Source organism: Perna viridis, chromosome 1, assembly GCF_037379345.1.
Source record: "Perna viridis isolate PV_CMFRI_1.1 ecotype Kerala chromosome 1, ASM3737934v1, whole genome shotgun sequence".
NCBI lineage: Eukaryota > Metazoa > Mollusca > Bivalvia > Mytilida > Mytilidae > Perna > Perna viridis.
The window spans coordinates 3,322,514-3,344,058 of NC_142445.1; the positions used below are offsets into that span (position 1 = coordinate 3,322,514).

The 21,545-nt window shown below is 36.0% G+C and overlaps 1 pseudogene; it reads right to left on the reverse strand.

Moving 5' to 3' along the window:
- Nucleotides 1-17,165: 17,165 nt before the first annotated feature.
- On the reverse strand, nucleotides 17,166-20,517 carry LOC148626876 (uncharacterized; annotated as a pseudogene).
- Between the last annotated feature and the right edge of the window lie 1,028 nt (nucleotides 20,518-21,545).

Below are 21,545 nucleotides of genomic sequence, written 5' to 3' on the forward strand. Positions count from 1 at the left end.
GTAGTTATGTTGTTTTTTTTTGGTTAAAAAAAGAACCAAAAAAAAAAAAACCGATAAAACAAGTTTCCTTTTCCATAGCACACTGTTAAAATAACACTATAACAATAAAGTTGAAAACGATAGCACTTTCCGTATATCCGTTACACCCTTCATTTCGTACATTGTAAATCTAGGACATCGTTGCTTCTAGAAGATAATTGAGTTGATAATTCGACTGTCTTTGTGGATATAAACCACTAAAATCCGTCATACTCTTTCGTAATACAGTTTTAGCCAATCATTTGCCCGACGCTGAGAGACGCTGACCATCAGCTGACTATTCCTATACTGGGTTTAATTTTTGTTTTCGTGCTAACATATATACTCAATACTGTTATACCCGGTTTGCACTCATATGTGGTACTTGTAATTCATGATGGACTGAGGGATTTCCTAACGCCCTTAGCTATCATTTGGGGTCTCTCACGGACGGTGTAAAACATCGAAGCGTTTACATAGTCCCCTAGCATAGCCATACCCGTGAATGTGGGTCATGGTGTATTCGGAAAAATTATAGGGACCACGTTCATTCATTCAAATACATTATCAGGTGATTAAATATCGATCCGTGAGCTCGTGATCCAATTTGTGATCTGCACGCTTATATTGTAGTCTACAGCATTTGCTGAATCTTTATTTGACTCCGCAAAATACTTTTCGGCATAAAATCAACAGTTTCAAATGCATGTAAAGCAGATAGGTAGGTCAACTTATTGGTGCATGCCAGTTAGTTGATGAGAAATCTCCAAGGCCGAAAAAACTAGTTATGTTTCCGATTACCATTCTGAAATTTTGTAGGGTCGGTAGGTAGGGATTTATTTTTATTTAAAACTTTTGAAATGAAATAAGTCATTATAGTGACACCTAACTCAGAATACAGTGAAAACCAAATATGCAAAGACAATTTTAGACTTATTTTACGGCCAAATCTCTTATGGGATTCGGCGCTTGAGATTTTTTGTTTTGATGGCGGTGGTAAAAACAAAAAATATCTCAAGTGCCGAATACCAAAGGGGATTATCCACGACCAAGAGCACACTCATGTCGTGTGTTTACGATCGAATCTAATAAAAAACAACCAGTATTTCTATAACTCTGTTTAGGGATAGAAAAAAAATACATCTTTGGCTTTATTTTCTTCTTTTTGTCTGAAAGACAATCGACAGACTTTTTAATTATTATTTTTTCAATACCACAAATATAAACTTTTGGGTAGGTGTCTGAAGGAGGATCGGTAAGTGACCGGAAACATTTTTTAGGCTTTTAATCACCTTCATACGTAAACATCGTACATGAAAATACTATCTTTTTAAAGATGTTTACCACATAAAATCCTTTTTAATACTTTAAGTTTACTTATCATTTTTGTTAAATTTCCGATTTATAGAAAACCTTCACATTATGACTTTATGTACATGTTATTGTGTGTAAATAAATTATGAACTGTACAAGTACGACGGGTCCGTCAAGTCTACATTTGTTAAATGAAGTATGTTTTATACATGTACAAAATTCATTAAGGGTAACCCAGTTAACTGGGGTTTGAAATCCAATCACTTAAATACATGTATGTATTATCTTAAATTGACAAACGTTTGATTATTTTTCAGGTTTCTGGATCTATGTGCATGTATTTGTATTAATCAAGATTACTCCTCAGTATTATTTCTCCATTGAGAATGGTAAATTTTGATTTTCAACATTTGAGCTTTAGCATACTAAGTGGAGAAATAGTTTAGAAAATTGTAATGAGGTTGTAATTATAATCTCCTTTTTCTGAGCTCATTTTATTATGATATTGTACACATATGTGGATGCAAGTTAAAATACATTGCACATGCAATGTTCTTTAAAAAAAGTTTTATAGCCGTGGTGATGTCAGATGATATTTTCCTTAGAATATTCAATAGACATTGATTTTGAATTGCATACATATATATATATACAAAATATAATAGTGTCACCGCAAAACATTGTATATTGGTATGGTGCTGACAGCGGCGTCACAGTCGGCGGCATCCGTGTCGTCTAAAGAACTACTAAAGAGATGCTCTTATTTGATTTTGAGTTTATGGCCCCTACCATTTTAAAATGAAGGCCATTCATGTAACTGACAGATACCACACTGGAGATTCTGTTAATCTAAAAAAAAACCAAAAAACTAAGAGTCCAGAACACATCGACGCTCTACACGTTGACGTAACCTCAAATAGTTAAGAGAGGGGAAACACTCTCGGACCCACGTGGGGTCTGGGTGCAGGCCAAAGCATCAATAGAGCAGCCCAGTCGCTAGTAGGACATACTCTGACAGAGTTTTTCGGTCAGGCATCCCGAAGGCTGGGTTCCGCTACCTCCATCTATTAACAGACATCTACTAACAGAATCTCCGTAAAGGGCGGTCGTACGAGATCCGTAAGGATAGTCAAGACCGTAAAAAAGCCCAATTATCGAACACACTGACCAATCGACGTTAAGGACGTCATAGTACCACGGTTGCTCAAAGAGAACCAATCAATCAGAAATATCTTAATTACATATCAAAATCTATTCTTATACCATTGGACCTATTTCAATAGGGTATGTAAGTCTCGTTATGTGACCCCGTGATTTCACGAGAATGGGTCCTAGTCTACCATTTAAAAGTATAGAGATCTGTCATTGAGAGAGCGTTGAGTTCAGTGTTCAAGGCAAAAATCTTTCTGTATAAAAAATACCTATAAATGACAAATATTTCTACATGATACATGTACTAAGAAAATACTTAACCTAGACGATTTTGCATTGTGATACAGTGTTTTGAATACCCGGAAGTAAACAATAAAATACAGATAGGTTCAATACATTTTACATCGGAAATTCCGGTAAAAAATGAGACTAAAACGAGACTGTCATATACAAAACACTGATGTTATCATGACTAGAAAAGAAAGAAATACATTTTAAATTAATGTACAATTATGAAAATAGTATGTCAAAAATAAACAAAACTACTAGAGGTTGAGGTCATTTCTTAGCCTTTTGATTGGATATTTGATTTTGCATTGGAAACAAAATGGATTGAGAATGGGAAGTAATAACTTACAGATGTTATGAACATGGATTTGTGGATTCAATTAAACAACCTTACACATGGATATCATACGGAGAATGGCACATGCGCACACCTCTGATTCAGGCACAAACAGCAAAGAATCAAATATGATATAGTTACTGAAAAAAAAGAAAGAAAATAAAGCTGCTAGAGACGTGGTGTAGATGTAGCCAATTTTAAAGTGCTACCTGAATATGAAATATAAATACATTTTATAAAATTGAGACTTTAAATTCGAACGAATAAGAATGTTACGTTTTCAACTTTATATAATACGAAGACTTGTTTAGTAAATGAGCATATTCATCAATTTCCAATATGTTTTTCGATTGGAAGGTTTTTCAAGTATTATGCAATCTAAGTTTTGTTCCAATTTTTTCTTTAGCTATCTTTTTAGGTTATACAGTGGGGGATCTGGAGGTGTGGGAGGGGGGGGCGAAAAATATTTTTGAAAAATTGTATGTTAACACTCACTTCATGATCCTCACCGGTGATCCTGTCAAGAAATTGTTTTGGGCCCCCTTTACCTAAAACTCTGGATTCACCACTGTTATATATCTTATGACGTTGCTATTTATACATAGTTAATTCAGTTTTACTCTTAATTACAACTTTACGTAGTCTATCACGTATCCGTATCTCTTTTTAGTGTAAACAATATTTTTTATTAGGAAATATGAACATGACAGATACAAATGTAATACAATATAGGGATTGGAAAACAAGTGTTAAATTTAGGTTACAGACCACCAATTCAACCAATGAGCATTTGGAACATACGCAAAAATAGTCCTACGCAGAAATTACCCCTGTTCCTCATAGTGCTGTGAAAAAAGTTCTCATCTTATTTAAAAAATTTAAACAGTTTCTGAAAGGAAAAACATTTCTGTACATTTTATAGGTGCATTTTGCTTCTTGTGATGTGAAGCCTAATCTCCATAATGATTTTTAAATATACCCCTATCTTGTGAAAACACTGGGATTTCCCATGCTATTTATAGACCCTTCACTTCCGGTGACCAGTACTGCACTGCAAGTCTGCTAACCCCACATGCCATTCTGAGGATTGTGAGCTGACATATGTAGAATCATGCTGATATATAGTCCTCTGCAGGTTAAAGTTAAGGTAAAGTCCAGAGAAGCCATTGAATATTGTGAAATTAGCATAGAAGCCTATGGGAAGTGGAATTAGTGGTTTTTAGCCTAAACACTTTTATGAAGTCCTCTCCAATTTATACACAATACACTAATTAATTCAAGCCAATTGTTATAAGCAATATGACAAAGTCAAAGGATTCCACACGTTTTTAATCAGTACATACATGAAACAAGAGATTATGGATAGTCTAGACCGTAGATCTAGCAAAAACATCTTTTAGTAGATAAAATAAATTCTTGAATCACAATAAAATTATCGGAATTCTCACGATCAGAGAGGTTACTGTCACCAAAGATGATCTTATTGATCGTAATAGGGTCATATGATAATTTAGCAATCATGTTACATCTGTGATCGTCGAATCTGCTACAGAATTGAAAAAAAGTGTTCAGAATTTTCAACTTGGTTACAGTATGAACAAAAAGGATTCTCAACTAAGTTTTTCATGAACAAGTGTGCATTGCGTCCACTACTCAGGGTCCTAATTCTGACATGGACAATTTTCCTCATCCTCTTACCCGCATAATGAAAAATGGTACAGGGTGGGTTTTTCTTAATTATTTTTTAAAACAAGATAACGATGAATTTCTTTTATCAGCCGGTTGTTGATTCCACAGTCTAGTGGAGGAAGGAAGAAAACTGTTATGATAGTAGCTAGTTCTTGATGGAATATTTACAAAATTGCTGGCATTACGGGTTCCATATGTATGAGTATTGCCAAAGGACGCTGGGACTAAATTAGAAAGATATGTACTGTACTATTAACCATCTGGTGAAATAATACAAGCTTGTGATTTGTCCGTCTTTCTCTTAACGTATCCCACTCTGTCTCTCTCAGAAGAACATTTAGACTGGTCAGTTACAATACGTGCTACTTCATAATTAATCTGCTCCAATCTGTTCTTCATATAGTCATGACAATTATTCCAAATGATGTCGGCATATTCAAGAATGGGACGAATTAAAGAAAAATACATAGTCTCGAGCGACTTTCTGTCTACAAAAAAATTTAATCGACGTAATAGACTCAGGCGTATAGATGTCTTTTTGATGACCTCATTGACGTGTTCGTTCAAGAACCGTCACTAGAAAATATAAGACCTAGATGCTTATGAGACTGAACTGTCTAAATGACATTGTCATCCATAAGTAAGCGATGGTGATAGTCGAGGTCAACCTTTCTAGATATTATCATAGATCCAGGTATCTTCGGATCAATTGTTACTAACCATCTTTCGGCCCAACGACTAATTTTTAGCATAACAGAATTTAAAGTTATTGATGCCAAAAGAGCGCTGTCAACAATAGCATAAATACTAGTATCGTCAGCGAAAAGTTTTATGTTACAACTCACTTCGTCAACGATGTCGTTAATAAAAATTAAAAATAACATAGGTTTCAGGAAAGGACCCTGAGGAACACCAGCGTTTATAGATACCAAAGAAGACTCTTGACCATTTAAAACCATCCTTTGCTTCCGACCATTCAAATAGCTACAATCCAAGTTAATAAACTACCCGTGATACCCATTTTTTGAAACTTATATACCAAACCCTTATGCCAAACACGATCGAAAGCTTTACTGATATCGAAGAATACAATGCGAATATCCTTCCACTGATCTAAGAGTAATCAAGGGAACCAAGGTTATAGCTTTAATCAAAAGAATGTATTCCAGGGACAAAGACCAGACATGGAAAACAGACATACACAACAAAGAACATAAAGTAACTAAAATCATACATACAAAGTAACAAAAGTAAATGAGCAACTCGGACTCCACTAAAAACTAGGAGTATGGACCAGGTGCACCGGTAGGGTAAGCGTCCTCTGCTTTTCTAGAAACACCTGCCGAGTTGCTCCTAAAAAGGCAAGTCCGGGATAGACAAACGAGAAAAGGAAAACTATGACCCGTTGAATAAATCAGTTTTCATGGTGCTGATGGATACACCATAACAATCCACGAGTTCATGGTGACGACCATAAAACTTCTGTAGTGATGACTTCAATCTTGTAGCAACATAACCCTGTTCCAGAAGCCTATTTGTTAGAGTTCTAAGGCGATACAAAAAGTCTGCGTAGTTTCGGCAAGCTCTGGCATAACGAATGAGTTGTGATATGAACACTCCATACGCAGGAGCCGAAGGGATGTTGCCACAGATGAAAGGAAAGTTGACAATTCTGAATGAAAAGTCATCACGTTTGTCGTAAAGTTTGGTCAATAGTTTTCCTTTACCATAGATTTCTAAGTGTAGGTCAAGATATGAGGCTGACTTCACAGTGTCTGTAGTATCCTTTATCTCAAGTTCTTTTGGGTAGATGCGATGTATCAAATCCCCGAAATTAGGATTGTTTAAAGATAATACGTCATCTATATAGCGGAAACTGAGATTAAAGGATCTAGCGAAACGATATTCTTTCTTTCTGATCAGATCAGCTATAAAGTCAGCCTCATAAGAGTGAAGGAATAGGTCAGCAAGTAAAGGAGCACAATTTGTTCCCATTGGAATGCCGACCGTTTGTTGAAAAACACGTCCACCACACTGGACAAATATGTTGTCGATTAAAAATTCCAGCATTTTGTAAACATCTTCCTCTGTATATTTGGAAGATGATTTGGAATTATTTCTTACAAAGTATGAGGAATCTCTACCAAGAACTATATATTTGTATCTAGGTGTACCATCTTTTTTGAAAAAAAACAACGATGTATAATGTTTTTAAGTCGGGATTTTAACTGAGTATGGGGAATAGAAGTATACAGTGTTGAAAAATCATAGGTTTTAATGCTATTATATTCAGATAATAGTCTTGTACTTATTGTCTCCAAAAGATCTTTCGAATTTTTCAGTATCCACATTGAATTAATACCACTACGGGAGTAACGAGTGTTGTGGTAGAACTGCAGACCCTCTTTGACAGTTGTGAGTATAGAAGTTAAAAGTTTTGAAAGAGGTTTGGTGGTACATTTTGCAGATCCAGCAATGAAACGTTGTTTGTATGGATTCTTGTGAAGTTTAGGAATCCAGTACATAGACGGTAAATCACAATCATCGTCCTTGGTAGAGAGACCAAAAGAGGATAGCACAGATTTATGGTTTTCCACAATCTCTTCTTTGGAGAGAGTGGTAGCAGTATAGGTCTAATCACTGCTATTATTTTCTACGTCTACCTCTGATAATGAACATTGGATATAAAACGTTTTGCAGACAAAAACAATGTTGTTTTGGGCTTTGTCTGCTGGTACGACAACATACTTGTCATGTATAGTAGACAATGTTTTTGCTACATCGGGGTCTTTGAAAACTGATGTAGACTTGGCACTCTTGACCTACTTAAAACTTTCATTAGTCTCAAAATTAAAGACCTCACGGCCTTTAACCACTCTGACAGAGAATCAATGTCTTCTTGTTCTCGTTTTATCCATTTTCTTGCATAGTCCTCGACGGCATCCATAAGAACTTTAAAGTTATAACTCCAATTTATGGAGCGTGGTTCACGGTACTTGGGACCTTTAGAGAGGATATTACGCAGAGATTCGTTTTCGATAATGGTTAAATCTCCCGTAACGACGTGACCAGAAGGACCATATTTGAATGGAGAGGTTTTGCAATAGCCTTTTATATTTGAAAATTTTGGATGCGATGGGTGAAGTATAGGAATATGAAATAAAGCTCTCGTAAAAACATCTGATAAGAATAATAGTTGATTGACAGTGGAATCTTTTTTTGGGTAAAATCAGACTGGTGTTCAGACAGCAGATTACGAATAAAATTCATTACATATTTATACACACATTTTTCAAAAATTTTGCTCAAAATACACAATAGAGATATAGGACGATAGTTTCCAACACTACTTTTATCGTCCCTTTTTAAAAACAGGGATAAAATTGGCTAGTTTCCATGAACTATGAAAATACATATTAGTTAAACTTAAATTAAAAATAACACAAAGAGGCTTATGAAGTACAGCTTAGGACTTACGCCATCAGGACCAAGAGCCTTGTTAACATCAATTATTTGAAGAACATCCTTTTAAGACCGACTACTCGAGAGGCTGTAATCCATTTTTTTGACGTAGTTCGCAGAATATTGATCAAACTATCAAGAAAATCCTGTTTCTCTTTTCGAATTAAAGTCACCGTACGGTTCCTACAGTGTCTGAAATCGGCGCAATGTTGGGGTAGATTTGATTTTTTAGCCTTATTATGTAATCTACGGCGTTTGCGTATAGCGCGACGCACGGTATTATTCATCCAAGGCGGATCGGCGGAGTGGACAGTTATCTCCTTATTTGGGATGGTCTTCAAAGCGGTTTTTAATAAAATATCTGTAAAAGACTCGACGAGAGTATCAACGTTGTTATTAGCATCAGAAAGGATAGCATCCCAATCAATAGAACGTAATTTGTCGCGAAACTCGTTATCATCGCAACGGTCATATAATCAAATCCGACGCTTGAAACATATATGTTGCGATATTTCAATTTTAGTAAGTCCATAAGTTGGACAGTGATTTCTTGTCATAGAATCGAGAAAAGAATGACCGACATAAACAAGATCGACCAAATCTTCTCGATTCGAAATAACCAGATCAAAACAAGAACTGTTATTTTCTGTATAATGAGTCGGCTCGTTGACTAGTTGAATCATATTATAATTCGTAATGATATTTTTCATACGCGTATTATTGTTTTTTAGATAGTCCTCGTTAAAATCTCCCAAGATGACAATGTTGCTAATACCCGTGTCTACAGCCAAGTCAATAGTATGATCAATAAGAGTAAGTGAATGAATGCCAGAATCCGGAGGTCTATAAAAGGCTCCTATCAAAACTTTTTGATTCCCCTAAATATTAACCTCAACCCATAAACCTTCGACATCCCTGACAAACAAGTCCTGCCTTACAGTGGCGGCTAAGTTATTTTTAACATAAATGGCTACGCCCCGCCCCTTCTATCAACACGGTCATTTCTAAAGGGAGGGTGAAAACTATCTAATAAAATATCATTGTTGTCTATATTTGGACGTAGCCAAGTTTCACTAAAACACAAAATATCAATGTTACTAAGTTCAACATTGATTAAATCTAATTTCGGAACAAGGCTCTGAATATTCAAGTGAAGGAACGACGGAAAATAATTCATACAATCACGAAACGCTTTATGTAAGATGTCCTCGGTAGCCGTCGATGACGATTCCGAAATACTAGAGGAGGTAGGGCCAGGATTTGACTCAATATCCCCCGACTGCATCATAATCAAGAGTAACCAGGTAAGATTAAGGCTAAAAAATAAAATCTGACAGAGCAAGATATCGTAATTAGAATGGATACCGTTGGTTAAATGCCAGCTAATAGAATTAGATGTGTCTAATTTTGTAGGTAAAGATGACACGTGGTACAACAAAAGCATGGGTAAAAAAGCAGACGATCCCATAGAAAATATAAAATTTGCAAAAAGAACTTCCTCAAAAACAAGGCTCTTATGTTTCGGTCTACGTGTTGCTCTCGAATGAAACAGGCCGATCCTGATGCGATACTCACCGACGGACATCATTAGGTAATGCCGTTGTCCCACGAGAAGTACCGCACCGGGATCGAACTGTTTGTGGCTTCAAAAATAATAAGATAACTACTACATAAAATACATGTATGCATAATCACAACAATAAACTGGTCATCAAAATCTAACACTAACATATGGAATACTGTGTAACTAAAAAACAAAACAAACCCAATATATACAGATGTAAAATGCATAAACCGCATCTCACATTAAAAAAGAAAAAAAGACCAAGTAGTGGTCAACAGTGGAATTATAATTGTTTTTCTCTGAAACAAGGAGTAATTTAGAAAGCGAGGTAACTCTAGGTGATGAATCATTTGAACATGTTAAAAGGGAAGTCGGTCAACATTGACATCAAAACTATTTACTGAGTAAGCATAAATCATCTAATAAAATTTGGGAGTTAAGAGGTAAAAAAAGAACCTTCTACGTACATTTAAAACACAAAAAACAAAAAAAAAACAAAACAAAACAAAACAAAAAACAAAAAAAGCACTAGAGCTACGTACATGTGCATTGGAGGTTTGTATTTAAAAGGCAAAATATTTAGATTAGTATATATCATCTTTCATAATTTGAAATTTGATGGAAAAGAGAAAAAAAATCCCTCCACGTACATTGCATTGCAAGTTTGTACTTAAAGGCAAAATATTCAAATATTTATATTTTATCACAGTGTTTTTCATTTAGTTCATAATGTAAGATAAAATTGTAAGAAGAAAAGTGAATATGTTTTGATTGACATTATCTAGCAACAGTTCCGCAAAATCAGATCCGTAGTCCATTGTCCATATGAGTTCCTGGAAACTGTCCATGTTGTGTATTATTAGGATGTAGGGAATCGTCCAAACGTTTTGCTGAGGCAATGGTGACGGCATTATGCCCACCCCTCCACTACACGAAGGTACATGTTGAAATTGTGGGTTGTTTTGGGTCATAATTTGTCCTTGGTAATTACAGTTATTGTTCATTGGAGAGCGGACATGACAACCAGGCGGCATCATCATCATGGACGAATTTGTCTAGTAAACATAGCTCCTGTGCTTGTCATCGTGTTTCCCAGTGAGTAAACGCTCGCCGAAGTTTCGCCTTGTACACCAGAATCTGTGACAATTGAATGCAGCTCAAATTCGGTAGTTATAACGTGTCTCCTTTCAGAATTGTCGGTGACAAATATTTTCCTATCACGCACAAATGCTGATTTGTCCAGCCCTTACGGCATTTCGTGCTAAATAAGCTAGTTTAGCCTGGGGTTTGATTAGATCTTGACTGATTCTCACGTCTTTAGATCTTCAATATCTTTTATATTTTGAGATGCTCTGAGGAGTTCAGACCTTTTTTGGCGTGTGTGAAGCGGGCTATGATCTGCTTCGGACCCTTTTCAGTTGGAAGACGGTGGGAAACGCTTATGTCACTCGTGTCAAGGTTGACATTGAGCTTCTCGGCGATTTCGCACACAATTTTTGAAGTATATTCGTCTTGCTTTTGTGGTATTCCACTGAGCCGGATACAACTTTTTTGACTGTGCTGTTCCAAATCGTCAAGTTTATTTATAATTTTTGGAATATCGCTACAGATTTTTTAACATTACATTTTCAGTTTTGAGTTTGTCTATCTCTGCATATAGAGGGGCAGTCGCTGTTTGGACTTCTTGTACAATGTCGGCTTTAAGTTTTTTTCGTAACTCGTGGAGCATCATCGTTTTAACCGCTTTTGCCAAACGTTCGACATCGTCGTCAGTAAAGAGAGACTGTTGTTGTTGTGACATATTAATAGTGTCAGTTGTTGGATCGGAACCGTTATTATTGTTTATACCGTTATCAAGGTCATATCATAGTTTTTTTTTTCTCAAGAGTCTAGTTCTATCTCCATTTACATTCGGGGATGGCTCGGATGAATGGCGGCGTTTCTTTTTATCTGTATTAACATATATTGACATAATACATTGTCACTTTGGGCTGGTATTTAATGTTTTAATGAGAAATTTGTCAAGGTGTGCTCGATAACCTGGGTTATACACAAACGTAAACAATGATACAATAGACTGGTAGTCAAGTATCTGCGGATTACGGAACAGCTCGATGCATAATCTACGTGTCCATCGGATAAAATTATTAGTGTATACAATATTTATTCATGGAAACATACAAAATATACTATGAATTTACATAAATTAACAATTAGGATTCAGAAACAAACTTAATGCTTTTATAAATCTGTTTCCTATTAAGATAAACAAACAAAAATTAAACACAAGTATGAGAGCATGCTCAGATTGTTTCGTAGAACAAACATATAGTATTAAATGTCATAATTTATAATTATTATTGCTTGTTTGTTGGGGTTTAACGTCCGAGCAGCAATATTTCAGCTATATTCAGACGATGAACAAGACATTGATGATAAAATGAACATGAAATGATGATGAAATGAAAAAGGCATGGGACACAAGGACAATGGGGTCGACAAATTTTGATTGCCACTGGAAATGAGGAGAGTTGGGTAGGGTCGGGCAATTTAGCCTCCTGTGGCGGAGTCCTATGGTTCCTACTCCGGGAGAATACCACAGTAGGGTTCTTTAACGTGCGAAGAACGTGGCATTTTTCCCAACACGGTGCACCACTATGGTTGGCGGCCAGGTTTTCCGTATTATAGCCCGACAACCCCAGCATGTAACACGCCAGGGGTACCCCATTCCACCACCTGGGGCACACATCCCAGTTGCTCAGTGGGCAGAGCGCCCTAGCCCCCGGCTAGGGTTCTGAGCACTATTTAGTCGCCTTTTACGACAAGCTTAGCGCTGCTGCAGGCCTATTCTTTTGACACCCGGACCTGCACGGGGTCATAATTATTATGATTAAACAATAAGTAGTAAAGTGTAAATAATATCAGATATTTAAAGTTAGATGATGAAATGCAGGATATACTTGCAGATTATTAGGATGTGAAACGTTTTGTCTTAATTATGAAATTTTGTACCAACAGAAATATATCACTATTTTGTTTGTCGGTTAATTCATTTGAACCGTATAATAGGAGCTTTTCGTCATAAGTAACAGATAATTGTGTTAAAGGATCCAGCAAATCTCTTCGTTGACTTCTGTATAAGGGACAAGTTAGTAAGAAATCACTATTAGTTTCAAGCGAACCGCAGCGACAGTTGGGTGAACCAGTTAAATTCCTTACAAATAAATGGGAATTTAGAGAACTTGAGTTCATGCGCATGCGTGCGTGTAACATTTGACCGAGACGACACCCGATGTAGAAACAGACTGGGACTTTGTTGTTGAGATCTTTAAGTTTCCTTTTAAAAAGCGAAATTGAATTACATGTCCTTATCTCAGGTTGAAGCGAATTCCTGAGTTTGATAGATGAAGGTAGGAAATAGCCCGCATAAAGACTGGTTCTAGTGTTTATGTTTAATGAATTGTCCGTCTGTCGAGTATTATGCTCGTTTCTACTATCGACACAATTGGGCACTAAATTAACAAGATATTGTGGGCCAAATGTTGACCATTTTATGAAAATATAATAATTTGTGTCTCTTACGTCTGTCTGTCAGTTTTTCCCATCTAGTGTCGTCATAGAGTTTTAGAATGCTGGTTAAATTTGTTCCACCTGTTACAATACGAGCAGCGTCTAATTGTACATTTTCAATTTTATCAATAATAGTTTGGTTTATCCCAGGTTACATCTGCATATTCCAAAATCGGACGTATAAAAGACAAGTATAATTTTTCAAGACTAAATCCATCTAAAACTGATTTTAATTTTCTGAGAATGTTGATTCTTTTGTACGATTTGTCAATTATGTAATTGCAATGGTCAATCCATTTACCATCACTCGATAAATAAACACCTAGGTGCTTGTGATTTTCAACAGATGCAATTTAGTGACTGTTCATTTCTAGTGAAGGGTGAATAGGTTTATTTACTTTACGAGACACAATCATTGTTTCAGTTTTTATGTGGATTGAATTTCACTAGCCAATCTTGAGACCATTTATAAATTTTTGAGATATCACTATTAAAAGTTTCAGCCGCGCTGATAGGATTATCAACAATAACATATAGACTTGTGTCATCAGCAAATAGTTTGATTGTTGCTTGAATTTCGTCAATAATGTCGTTTATAAATATTAGGAACAACAGGGTCCAAGAATAGGCCCTTTTGGTACTCCAGCATTTATAAACAACCAATCCGAATGTGACCCATTTAAAACAACCCTTTAAGCCTTACCCGATAAATAGTTACGAAACCATTCTAATAGACTACCCGATAGCCCTGATTTTGTAAGTTTGAATAATAGACCCTTGTGCCAAACTCTGTCGAAGGCTTTACTTATATCACAAAAGAAAACTCTTATTTCTTTCCCAGCGTCAAGAGTTTTTCCGAAGTCATTAGATATGTTTATTAATTGGTTCACAGCAGAATCCCCTTTAGTAAATCCAGACTGATGTCCGGATAGGAGTTGGTTTTGTCTTAAATAATTATAAACGTGTTTGTATACACAGCGTGCCATACATTTCGACATAATACACAAAAGGGAAATTGGTCTGTAGTTTTTTACGTCATTGGGTTTACCAGTTTTAAAAACAAGAGTGACATGCACTTTCTTCCACTGAGATGAAAAGATAGATTTTTGTACAGATTTATTAAACAGTTTGCAGAGAGGTTTGCTAAGTATGTGTGAGGCTTCCTTCAATATTCTAGGATTAATTGAATCGGAAACAGATGCTTTTGTACTGTTTAAAATACTAAGTACGTCTTCTATTTCAGTTTCATTTAGATATAGTTGTGAAAGTGTATCTTGTACATGGACCTGAGTATTTGGGCAAATTCGCGTTGGTTTCATCTAAAATAGACTGTGCTGAGACAAACAAATTGAATTCCTTAGCCTTATCAGTGTCATTAAAAACAAGGTTATCTCCTTTTAACACTGTTATCTTGTTTAAATTTTTCAAACCATTAAAACTTTTAATAATTTTCCACCAGTTACTACTACACGAGTTACTGTTAGAAATTTTGTTAACAAGAGGCTGTTTATATTCTTCTTTGGACGTTTTAACCAGTTGAGTAACTTTGTTTCTAATTTTCCTAAATTATTCCCAATCTGAAGCATTATTGTATTTTTTTGCATGTCTATGAATACGATTTTTTCCTGACCGATCCCTTAATTTCATTTGACAACCAGGGTGGTTGAGAATTACGTATTGTTACAACTTTATTGGGTATATTTTTATCTGCAGCATCTAGTATACCTGATGTAAGATTTTCAGTGATTTGATCGATATTTTCATTATTTGTAATCAAGTTCCAGTTGACATCCCGAAGATCATTTCTATAAGAATCATAATCTGCACGATCGTTTAGCCATACTTTACGTTTAAATGTTCTACAATTATTTTTGGTAGATTTAGAAATGCCATAATAGGACAATGAAGACGAATTTGTTACGTTAGAGAAGGACCGACTCCGCTATACGCAATTGGGTTCGTGTTGTTTGTCATTATTAAGTCTAGAATAGAGGAAGAGTTTTCGGTAAAATGTGTTGGTTCATCAATTAGTTGATTTAAAGAGAACTGAGTCAAAAGTTGCTTAATTTTTTAGCTATGATTACAGTTTAACTGGTTTCATTGAAATCACCAGTGATGACGATATAATTATTATTCGTATTTAAGGCCGAATCAATGCTATGTTCGAGTTTTGACCAAGTCTCTTGTGAACTATTTGGGGGTATGTAAAATGTTCCAAATAGAAACTCTTTACCATTCAAATGAAGTTCAATCCATAATCCTTCTAATCCGGCAATTTCTGGATCTTTTCTCCGGCGCGCGTTAATATTATTTTGAACATATACAATAACACCTCCACCAGCCTTAGCAGGTCCTCGATCGAGCCGGAATGGGCTGTGATAATTATTAATTTTAACAGAATGATCTGATTGGTTACTATTTAAACAGGACTCAGTGAACGCTAAAATGTCGAAATCACTATATTCTGCCTCAATAGTATCAAGTTTTTGATAAATACTTTGCACGTTAAGATGTACGAACGAGAGAGATGATCGAAATAATTCGTTAAAATTAGAGACATCATCAGAATTTACCGAGCTTACACTGGATATAGTGTCATTTAAGGGTCCGGGGTTAGGTTCAATTCCAGACAGTATAAGAAGAATGAGAACGACGATTAACATAAAAATATGGATAATTTAGGCCTATCCTTATATGGGGACTTATTAGTAACAGGCACTGAAGATGGATTGAGAAATTCAGTAAGGTTTTGTATGTTAGATAACACGAAGTTGATCAAGACGCTAAAAGTAACGGCACGTTTTTTATCTTTAGAAAGGACTATTAAGTTGATACAAAAGACTTCAAAGAATGATAATCGTTTTTTCTTAGAAAACGTGACAATAAAACAACCCACTCTTACTCGGGAATGGTCAATACCGATACCCATTCAATCTAAGTCACACCGGGTGAGTAGAACGGAATGGAGTAAGAGCAGACCGGGCTACAACAATATGTGCATGTATAAGTGCATTTCATCTTGAGTAACATATAAACAAAAAAAACCTGAAAATCAAATAAATGGTGAACAAGGCAAATGAAAAAATATATACATTTATAAACAAAGATAATATAAACAAAAATAAGGCAACGGGAGTTGACATGTGATTGAATGTAAGAGGATTAATTTCCATTCAAAAGAAATTCTACCGGTGTGAAATGACGTATTGAACAAATAGTCCAGATGGTTACGCGTCAGTGATGATAATTACTATCAGAGCTTGGGTATAGTAAACTTTGAATGAGATGAATAGACAAGAATGTACCTTCCATTTTCTATGCATCACCATACCACGGTAGAAAATATTCACATATATGATTGTGTATATTTTATAAAATGATCACTTAGGCAAAATAGTTGTTGTTTTTAACATACATACGCGTACTAAAGTAAAATATGCGATTATTATTTAAGAACCGTGTACAGTATGTATGTGAAAAAAAGGAATAAATGACTCAGGATGTCAAACTTATTTTAACTAAATACTGTGGCAAAAAAAGAATATAAGTTGAACATGAACTGAGGTCAGTCCAAAATGTTTTTAGTAAATGAAACGAGTAAACAAAAATAAGGCAGTAGGGGTTAACATTGAAAGAAGAAACGTTCATCATAGCAGACCATAGTACTTGATATTATGGCAACACATATATAAAAATACATCAACACACTACAAATATTATGTTGGGCAATGTTCAAAAGAAAACAATTATTGTTTATTGTTAATATAACACTTAACGTGGGTCAGTAGAGTTTGCAGTTGGTGCCGTTGCTTCAGCATAAGTTTTAGGCCTGTGATCGATGTCTGCTACTGGATTTCGTCTGTTTCCCCTGTCGCGATCGATGAAGTCAGACGCCCCGGGTCTGCAGTAGGACGAAATGACATGATGCAACGATGACATAGTGTTTGTAACGTGTATTTGGTCCTGAGTGTCTTTAACAAAAATCCGTCCACTGTCCATGTATCCTTTATGTATGTCTGACTTCTCAGCTGACGAGCCCTATGGGCAATTGCATTTCTTGTTTTTGTGAGGTCTTCATTTATTCTAATGTACCTATGTTCTGGTTTGTTCTTCAGTTGTGTTTTATATTTAAGAATGCGTTTTTTCACTACGGGGTCTTTGAGTCTCACGATTACCTGTCTCGGTCTAGAAGTATTAGGATCGTCGGGCGCCGGGCCAATACGATGAGACCTAATGATATCATCGGCTTGCAGATCGCCGTCAATAGACTGGATCAGTTCAGAAACTAGTTGTGTCGTCTGTTCGGCAGTTTCCGTTCGTCCACCGTCCTGAATACCGTTTATACGCATTAAATCTCTACGTCCGTATTGTTCCAAAGCATCGATATCGTCAAGTAGTTTCGTTTTCTTTTGTTAGTTTAACCATTTCATCTTTGTACTGGTCAGTTGTAGCCTTAATTGTGTAGTCAATTTCTTCATGTAAAAATTCCTTAAGCTGAATTGCAATTCTCACAACATCAGTTTGAGAAGGCGTGCAGGAGATTGCTTGTATAGGCATACTAGTTTCTTGTTCAGGTTGGTATTGTAAGGATTAGAGACCAGCTGGTACTGGAGAGTGGCGTATAGGCTAAAAACCACTAATTCCACTTCCCATAGGCTTCTATGCTAATTTCACAATATTCAATGGCTTCTCTGGACTTTACCTTAACTTTAACTTGCAGAGGACTATATATCAGCATGATTCTACATATCCTCAGAATGGCATGTGGGGTTAGCAGACTTGCAGTGCAGTACTGGTCACCGGAAGTGAAGGGTCTATAAATAGCATGGGAAATCCCAGTGTTTTCACAAGATAGCGGTATATTTAAAAATCATTATGGAGATTAGGCTTCACATCACAAGAAGCAAAATGCACCTATAAAATGTACAGAAATGTTTTTCCTTTCAGAAACTGTTTAAATTTTTTAAATAAGATGAGAACTTTTTTCACAGCACTATGAGGAACAGGGGTAATTTCTGCGTAGGACTATTTTTGCGTATGTTCCAAATGCTCATTGGTTGAATTGGTGGTCTGTAACCTAAAGAGTCACTTTTTGTCTTAGAAAAAATAAATAACTATACAGGTATCTTCCTACACACATACTGAATGCATTTGCAAAGTTTCAGTGAAATGTGACAAGCACTTTTTTAAATATTTGATTTTTAAATATAGGGTAACCAAGTTGCCCGAGCAAAAAAGTGACAATATTCTACCATACTTAAATGCATTAAATATTTGCAAAGAACTTTTTCTGACTTTTCAAATAAAAAAAATCAATCACAACTTGTTTTTTAACAATATTAATAAAGAGATAGATTTAAAAGTAATCATTTTCTGAGAAATTGGTCTATTTTTAAAAATTTATTTCTGACATGCCTCCCCCTTTTTCTTGATCACATGTCAAAAATCCTAAATCTTTAAATTTTCACAAAAGGTGATATATTTGGCTTTAAATTTGTAAATACAGTGTTTTCACATTAAAACATGACCAGTAAAGGGCACCTAAAGCAAAAAAAGTACTCAATAATGGATTTTCCATGTTGCCATAGGGGAATGCTTATATGGCCTTAACCGCAGTAATGAAAGTGAGTTTTTCCTCATTTCTAACCTAATTTTTGCTCAAATCTACACAAAACTTGATTTCAAGTGCTTATTACCACCATATTTAGGTAAATATAGCCCTCAAAGTTTAATATTTGATATTTTTACTAAATTTTCTACACTTTTTACAAGATAGGACATAAAAATCAGCCAAAAAGACCAATTTTCCATAATTTGGACCTATAACTTAAAAAAATGCATATTTTGAAGGATTTTTGTAGTGTATTCCTCTCATGGCAAAGTTAACAAGATCTTCAAGTAGTTTAAAGCTATTTCAAGAAACTTTTCATTTTGCCATGGCTTCAGCTTAAGGCTAAAAACCACTAATTCCACTTCCCATAGGCTTCTATGCTAATTTCACAATATTCAATGGCTTCTCTGGACTTTACCTTAACTTTAACCTGCAAAGGACTATATATCAGCATGATTCTACATATGTCAGCTCACAATCCTCAGAATGGCATGTGGGGTTAGCAGACTTGCAGTGCAGTACTGGTCACCGGAAGTGAAGGGTCTATAAATAGCATGGGAAAGCCCAGTGTTTTCACAAGATAGCGGTATATTTAAAAATCATTATGGAGATTAGGCTTCACATCACAAGAAGCAAAATGCACCTATAAAATGTACAGAAATGTTTTTCCTTTCAGAAACTGTTTAAATTTTTTAAATAAGATGAGAACTTTTTTCACAGCACTATGAGGAACAGGGGTAATTTCTGCGTAGGATTATTTTTGCGTACGTTCCAAATGCTCATTGGTTGAATTGGTGGTCTGTAACCTATAACAGTGGGATCAACGGCAATAGGCGAAGAACCGGTTTCAGTCGGAGAAGACATTACATATCTTTTACTAGATTCCTCCGGCACTGGTTGAGTTGGTTTGCTTTGTCTGCGATTTCGCTGACTAGTATCTGGGGTATCTAGTTCAACTGATTGAGCCCCGTGCAGGTCCGGGTGTTAAAAGAATAGGCCTGCAGCAGCGCTAAGCTTGTCGTAAAAGGCGACTAAATAGTGCTCAGAACCCTAGCCTAACCCTTGCCCACAGAGCAACTGGGATGTGTGCCTTAGGTGGTTCAATGGGGTACCCCTGGCGTGTTACATGCTGGGGTTGTCAGGCTATAATACAGAAAACCTTACCGCAAACCATAGTGGTGCACCGTGTTGGGAAAGATGTCACGTTCCTCGCACGTTAAAGAACCCTACTGTGGTATTCTCACGGAGTAGGAACCATAGGGCTCCGCCACAAGAGGCTAAATTGCCCAACCCTACCCATTTCTCCCTATTTCCAGTGGCAATCAAAATTTGTCGACCCCATTGTCCTTGTGTCCCATCCCTTTTTCATTTCATCATCATTTCATGTTCATTTTATCATCAATTTCATGTTCATCGTCTGAATATAGCTGAAATATTGCTGCTCGGACGTTAAACCCCAACAAACAAACAAACAAACAAACCAACTGATTGAGTGTCATTGCTATAGCTCATAATTATGGATTGTAAAGGGGTATGGAATGTTTACACTATTTGGATTTATGTTTACTGTTTATAGTTCACCTAACCGATGAATGACACTGACGAATTGAGTTCACTAATGCTCATAATATTCCCAACACACATCCAAACATAATACACAAATCAGTTCACACATTAAAATGTTCGTTTACTTCATTGTACAGCTTCCTCTGATGTGAATTAATGACAGAAAATTTCATTTTAGTCCAAATTTTTCTAGACCTAAAAACAAACATGGCCGTGTCCGATTAGAGCATGCTGGGAAAAAACAAAAATAAAATTATTATCAGAATTACTTCTTGGCCATTTTGACCACAATTGACCAAACTACATGGTGCTTTTCTTTAGTTATCACGTTTTATTCACACAGTTTTCAAATAAGCAGCCATTACCCTCCAGGGCGCACTCGATATCTCTTTTTTAATTGGTTGGTTGTTGAACCACGGTATGCCTATCCGTATCTCCGATTTGATTTGTTTTTAAACCTCGGTATGTCTACCCGTATCTCCGAGTTGATTGGTTGTTGAACCAAAGTGTGTCTATCCGTATTTCTGAGTTGGTTGGTTGTTGCATTACGACATTGACACCGCATATAGTCGTTGACTGAATACACCCTGTTTTCGAAAGACTGGCATCAAAAATTTTATTCAAGTCGCTAGAATTAAGACCATTGTCCGCCAGGGCCTGGTTTCATAAAAAAATCGAAGTGAGATTTCGATTGATTGATCGATTGATTGTTGGGGTTTAACACCCGAGCAGCAATATTTCAGCTATATTCAGGCGATGAACATGAAAGGGATGATAAAATGAACATGAAATGATGATGAAATGAAAAAAGGGGTGGGATACAAGGATAATAGGATCGACAAATTTTGATTTCCACAAAAAAATTAGCCTCTTGTGGCGGAGCGGAAAGGTTCCTACTCCTATCCAATTCCACAGCTGGGTTCTTTAACGTGCAAGGAATGTGTCATCTTTCCAAACATGGTGCACCTCTATGG